The sequence below is a fragment of the Ovis aries genome, chromosome 11 (assembly GCF_016772045.2).
Source record: "Ovis aries strain OAR_USU_Benz2616 breed Rambouillet chromosome 11, ARS-UI_Ramb_v3.0, whole genome shotgun sequence".
NCBI classification, from domain to species: domain Eukaryota; kingdom Metazoa; phylum Chordata; class Mammalia; order Artiodactyla; family Bovidae; genus Ovis; species Ovis aries.
In genome coordinates this window covers 55,090,208-55,097,389 of record NC_056064.1, presented here as the reverse complement: position 1 = coordinate 55,097,389, position 7,182 = coordinate 55,090,208, and positions in this window count along the sequence as shown.

The window sequence follows — 7,182 nt, the reverse complement described above, 5'->3', positions numbered from 1 at the left end:
CATGGACTGCAGCCCACCGGCTCCTCTGTCCATAAGATTTTCCAGGCAAGGATTCTGGAGTGGGTTGCCATTTCCTTCTCCAATGGCACTGTATAAACCCAGACTATCATTCTACTGAGGGGAAGACCCCCTAAACCCGCAAAAAAAAAAAATTCCTGAGATTGAATTTCTTACCCTCTTGGTGAAGGGCAGCTCATAATCAAATTTTATGATTTAGGAAAAATACCAAAATTGACATTTCTTGTACCTGAGCATTATGGAACCTTTTCATACTCCATACACTGCATTGTTTTCCTTCACTCAGCCAGTCATCTTCTTGAGAAAGAAAACTCTTGGTAAGCCTCGACTTTCCGCCATCTGCTGTTGGTTGGTTGGGCTTCGAAGCTGGAGTGGTAGAGGCCACGTGGGGCGTCAGTGATGGGAAGTGAGCTGTTTCAGGGCATGTCATTTTGGCCGCGGGTATTTCAGTAACACAGATTCCTTGCTCCTCCATCAGGAAGCCCAGCCAGGGCTTGTCTGGGGCTGTTTCTGGTTACTATGGAGATGAGCTCCACCCGGCAGTTCCCCATCCAGACCTCCCTGCTCTGTGGAGTTCAGTATCCCCAGGCACAGCTGCAAGGCCGATACTGAGCTATTCCTGCTGTGGGAGTGTTTACACAACACCCCGGCTCTCAAGTTCCCCTCTGTGCCTCCCATATCCCAGAAAGCCAGAAAGACCCAGGCGTCACCTCTGACGTTGTCTCCACCCCAGCACCGAGGAGTCGTGCCTGGAAGGACCCTTCTATAGAAGGAAGCTCAGGGAGGTGTCTGGAGGGGCTCCTGTGGCTCTGGGCCCCTTCCTGCTATTTCTGGGTCTTCCTTCCAAGAGGGTGGGGGGCAGGGAGGCTCCTCTCCATCTCCCTGGAAAGATGCATGATCTCTCTCATCCCTTTTTTTTCCTTCTTTAAAACCATTTTTCACTTAAATAACAGAGTGGGTTGGGATTATTTTTGGCCGTCCCACAAGGCATGGGGGATCTTAGCTCCCCAGCCAGGGATCTAACCCAAGCTGCCTGTAGTGGAAGCATGGAGCTCTAACCACTGGATCACCAGGGAATTCCCTATAGAGTGATTTAAACTTTTTTTTTTAACTTTTTTTTTTTTTTTAATTGTTTACCCATGTGAAACCCTGCCGTAGGCTGCCCATTCCTTCTAATTAAAATCCAGAATCCTTACCAGGCTCTGCCCTACCAGGCTTGGCTGCCACTTCACACCACCACTTGTCTTCCTTAAAACACTTCGGTCCCTGGGTGCTTGGCCCAGTCCTGAGCCCACACCCATCCTCTCTGTCTTGCTCACTCCTTGCCCTGCAGGCCTCAGCTGTCCCTTCAGGGAGGTCTTCCCTGAAAATGCCTGTCCGCCAGCCCCACTAGGGCCCCTTCTCGTGACCGCTATCTAATTTCCTTTTTTTAAAAAAATGTCTGTCCCTGGAAAATTTGTGTTTCGTTTTGTTTTGTAATATAGCAGAGGGAAAGCTTCTCTTCAGCGTGAAAGTACACTGGCTACATCACATAAAAGTTACCACCGTTAAGTGGGCAGTTCAGTGGCATTAAGCATGATCCCGTTATTGTGAGACTATCCCCACGATCCTTCTCCAGAACTCATGCACCACCTCAAGTGGGAATTCTGACTCCAGTAAACACGAGCTCCTCAATCCCCCCGCCCCCCAGCCCCTGCGACCACGCCCCACTATTTTCTGTTTCTATTAATTTGCCTATTCTCAGTGCCTGGTGTAAGTGGAAACACACAAGATTTGTCCTTTCACATTTGGCTTATTTCACTTAGCATAATGTCTTCAAAGTTTATTCATGTGATAGAATGTGTCAGAATCTCAGTCTTTTTTAAGGCCGTTGTATATTCAGACCACGCTGTGTTTATGCATTCGTCCATTGATGAACACTTGGGTTGTTCCCACCCTTAGGCTGTTGTGAATTATGTTGCTATGGACATGGATTTATAAGCATCTGTTTGAGTCCCTGCTTTTAGTTCTTTTGGGTGTATCCCAGGGGTGGAGTCCCTGTCCTTTTCTTGTGCAGTACTTATTACGGCTACGACTATCATGGGGCCGGTGGTGTGGCTCAGGCATCTTTGTTGGGATTACTCACCACGGTATCCCCAGCCCTGAGTACTGTACATCGCACTGAATACATATTGTTGAGTGAGTGAGGGAAAGTGTCCCATCTCAGTGGGTGGAGCAACATGGAGCGTCCTGACACAGGTAGTCTGGGCTAATCTTAGCTCCCAAAGAACAAATCCATGGAGTTCCCCTGCTGCTGCTGCTGCTGCTGCTGCTGCTGCATCGCTTCAGTCCTGTCCGACTCTGTGCGACCCCAGAGACGGCAGCCCACCAGGCTCCCCTGTCCCTGGGATTCTCCAGGCAAGAACACTGGAGTGGGTTGCCATTTCCTTCTCCAATGCAGGAAAATGAAAAGTGAAAGTGAAGTTGCTCAGTCGTGCCCGACTCTTAGCTACCCCATGGACTGCAGCCTACCAGGCTCCTCCGTCCACGGGATTTTCCAGGCAAGAGTGCTGGAGTGGGGTGCCATTGCCTTCTCCTGGAGTTCCCCAAGGACTGACAAAATTTCCAAGAGTATCAATTTTATTTATTTTTGAAATATAAGTATACAAGTTTTAATTTATTTTTAAGAATATATTCATATTTTAGAATCGGGACATGTACATGTATGACTGAGCAGCATGGCTGACACAGCCCACATCCTCACCGGTGAGCTTCCAAGAACCATTTACTGAGCTGCCAGTGGTACTGGTGAAGAAAGACGGAGAATAAATAATAGTGCTTTGGGGAGCATCGTAGTCATCAATGGGGTAGGGAAAGAGGGAGCCTCATTGTGCACATAACAGCAGGAGCAACTCCCCAGTACTGCATTCAAGAGAATAATAATAATACCAGTAACATGTATTGAAGGCTCACTCTGTGCCAGACTTGTGCCAAACACTTTGCCTAAATAGCTCATTTCATCCTCAAAAAAACACACTATTCACTTTTCTCTGAATTTCTCCCACCTGATTTTTTGCCTCCTCCAACCCACTCCCCTCTGGCAACTACCTGTTTGTTCTCTGTATCTGTGTTTGAATTCTACTACTATTATTTTTCTCTTTTCCCCTTCTCTGCCCTACTGAATAAGACGACAACCTGGTAGCCACTGTAGTTTGGGGAGACATCATTTTAAATTTGTCATTGGCAGTGGTTTCCAGTATTGTCTCTTTTACTATTCACTTTGGGCTTCCCTGGTGGCTCAGAGGTTAAAGCATCTGCCTGCAATGTGGGAGACCTGGGTTCGATCCCTGGGTCGGGAGGATCCCCTGGAGAAGGAAATGGCAACCTGCTCCAGGATTCTTGCCTGGAGAATCCCATGGATGGAGGAGCCTGCGCAAAGAGTCAGACACAACTGAGCAACTTCACTTCACTATTATTTTTAAAACCCAGTACCAATCATTAGCAGTCTAGATTCACAGATTTTTATTTCACTTATTTGTTATTCTTTCAGCTTCCCCAAGCAGCGTGTGGGATCCTAATTCCCTAACCAGGGATCAAACCCCTGCCCCTCTACTGGAAGCGAGCAGGCTTAATCACTGGACCGCCAGGGAAGTTCTTGCGCTTCTATTATTATCCCAATTTTACTAGTGAGGAAATTGAGGCACAGAAGGGGCTAAGTACCCTGCCTAAAGGCCTATGGCTAGGAAATGGCCAGAGTGGAATTTTTAGCCCAGACTTTCTGATTCCGGAACTCACACACAAAACCATTCTTCTCCAAGGCTGAAGCAGAGAGGTGCTACTCTTTACATTATAGCCAATCAGAGATATGACAGAGTAAAATTAAAAACTGAGTGTCATTTACAGACAAAGTGCCCAGGACCTCAAAGACTACCTCCTACCTGTCTCCGTGCTCGGGCTGTGAGCGCCTCCCCAGCCAATTCGCTGAGGATACTGGGAAGCAGATTGAGGCTTGCACCCAGGTGGGGCCTGTGAGGACCACTCAGGACCTCCTGCAGTTCTTAGGCATCTCCTAGAAGACATGATGGTGCAGAAAAAGAGTGACCTTGTATTCTAGACTTTGAACATTGGCATCAAATGTTGAGTGTGTTGCAGCAAAAATGGAAATGAAGTGTTTCCTCTCCCGAGGACAAGGAAAGTAAAGAGAATTGTGAACAGTTAAGAGAAGGAACGTAAATGGGCCTGAAAGGCTTCATCACTCCTAGTTTTATTTTACCTGTCATTAATCTATAGTGTCTGTTAGATTTGTCCTTCACAAAGCTAACCTATCACCCCCTGATGCTATGCTTATTGCATCCTGAACCTGGTGTTAGCTCTCTCTTGAAGCAAATCACCCCTTATCACTGTTTGCTTTTTAGAAAGAAGGTCAAAGGCAGATGACCCAGAGACAAATAAACCCAGTTACTAGACTTTTTTGAAAAAACGCAAGATGAAGAAAAACACAAGACCTTCATTACTTTGAGCTTTATCATTTACCCTAAAACCATGAAATCCAGGCTACATAACATCTCTCAATTCTCCTAGGAGGGGGGTACAGTCCTTGAGGTGCTAGCCTGCTGTGTCTTACCCCATGCATGGCAGTGGAATCAAGCCATCTTCCTTTCATTGTTGTTATTATTAATTAATTAATTTATTGGCTGTGCAGGGTGTTCGTTGCTGCACAGGCTTTTCTCGAGTTGCAGACAGCAGGGGCTCCTCTCTGGTTGCGGCCCGCGGGCTTCTCATTGCCGTGGCTTGTCTTGTTGAGGAGTACAAGCTCTAGTGCATGCAGGCTTCAGAAGTTGCACACGGGCTCAGCAGTTGCGGCTCCTGGGCTCTAGAGCACAGTCTCAATAGTTGTGGGCTTAGTTGCTCCAAAGCATGCGGAATATTCCCGGATCAGGGATCAAACCCATGTCTCCTGCCTTGCAGGCGGCTTCTTTACCACTGAGCCACCTGGGAAGCCTATAAGCCATCTTTCTATTTCCTCCAAATTCTGTCTCCATGTTTCTATTTGGCATCGGTGGACAGGGAACGCAGATCTGGGGGAGAGGTATGGGGCTGAATGGGACACACACCCTGCAGCTAAATGCTGTCTTCTTCCCAGGGGAGAAAACCCAGCAACAGCAGAGACAACTGCAAGCCTCTACCCCTCCCAGTTCAGCCCCATCTTCCTGGCCAGGCCTTCATTTTCAGCCACAGTCTCAGTCCAGCCTCACCCTGTGCCTGGGAAGTGAAGAAAGGCACTTCTGTGAGTTCCTTGAGTGGGCTGGAGGAGGAGAGGGAGGAGGATGTGTCTACCCCTTTCCTCCTGGAATTGGGGGTGGGGGGATGGTGGGAGCAGGGAGGGGTGGAGGACCTAGCTGCCAAGAGGGAAGAGATGCTTGAGTCCATTGATCAGCCTGTTGTTTGGAATTCTGGGGCTCATTTTCCCACAGAAACAAAGCTCAAGTGGCGGTTGGCTTCCCGCCTGGCCCAAAGGAGCCAGACTCGGCTAATAGCAACGCAGCCTCCGAGGACCCTTCACACTCTTCCCACACTGCCAATGTCTGTCATTGGCTTGGCTCCCATGGGAGCTTCGGAAACTGCAGGGCCTCAGGCCGCTCTGGAAGAAAGGACTCTGGTGGCTGTGGAAACTGGGGTCTGGGCTGGGAGCAGCTCTTCCACAGGCGACAGCACTGGGGAGCAGCCTGTGTGTGTGTGTGTGTGAGTGTGTGTAGACATTTCTAAGCACATCCCTCAGTTTCTTCATCTGCAAATGCTGGTGGTAAAAGAAGGCTTGGACTAGATCAATGGTTTTCTAGTCTTTGTCTTTTTAACAGCTTCTCTTTTTTGCAAGTCATCTTGCATAAAATCTGTTCTGATTATAAAGTGTTGGCAGGGCCGATGAGGGGCTGGCCCCCTGGTATCCCTTCCCACCCCGCCAGCCCTGCCTCAGTGTCCCACCTCAGAACTCCAGATGTCCTCAGAGCATGTTTGAAAAGTCACTAGGCTGGATCCACACACACAACTACACCCAGGCAGACATGCAGACCTATACACTAATGCACAAGCAACATTCAAGCACAGACACAGACACCTAAACACACACATAGGCAAAGCGATACACCCAGAAACACATAGACACTCACATACACCACATCTCTCCAGCTCTAGTATGATCCTACAATCAGAGAGGAAGTGCAGGGTTGCCCCTAATACTCTAGACTGGGGATGACAATGAAACTTGGGGTCAGCCTCAGCCAAATTCTTGTGAGCTGTGCGGCCCTGGGTGAGCCGGTCCCCTGCTCTGAGCTGTAAATGTTAACACTGGGATTCGAGATTAAGGTGTACAAGGTTCTGTGAGTCTCGAAGCTGGCAGTCACTCTGGTAACTTTCCAGGCAGCTCAGTGGTAAAGAATCTGCCTGCCAATTCAGGAGATGCGTGTTCGATCCCTAGGTCGGGAAGATCCCCGGGAGGAGGAAATGGTAATCCATTCCAGTATTCTTCCCTCGGAAATCCTAGGGACAGAGGAGCCTGGTGGGCTACAGTCCATGTGGTCGCAAAGACTGAACAATAACAAACTCTGCAAGTGGCAGGGATACTGTGGCTGCAGACTTGACTAGTCAGGCCTGAATTGCAGGAAGGAGGCACCAGTCCTGTGCAGGCGCCTCGTCCATCTAACTCACTTTCGGTGCCATGCAGGGACCCTACAGAAGAATCAGGGGCCTGAGTGTTCTCTGTAAGAGGAGCGGGACGGGGCGTGCCAGGGCAGGGGTGGGCGGGGCTCTGTGAAAGGTGGGAGGGTTCCGGAGGTGAGGGGACTCCCCATTGGTCCACGTTGCCACAGCAACGTGGAGGCACAGCCTCCCCCATCCGCCCCCGGCCCCAGTGAGCTGGGGCCCTTGGCTGTCAAGGAAACGGTGCCGAGAACACAGAGCCCCAGGAGCCAGCAGGCCCCGCCCGGAAAAACAACATCCTGGCTGTGGGGCACCAGCAGGCTCTGTGGGAGGGGCTATTTTTAGCTGGTGAGGCAGCCAGGGCAGGACTTGTATGGCCTTGCTGTCTGGCTGTATAACTCAGCCATTGTCCCGCCTGACCTTAGGTCCCGGGCTCAGAGGCCTCTGTCTGCCCCTGCTCTCCAGGCTGGTCCTCCCTGGGGTGCACCT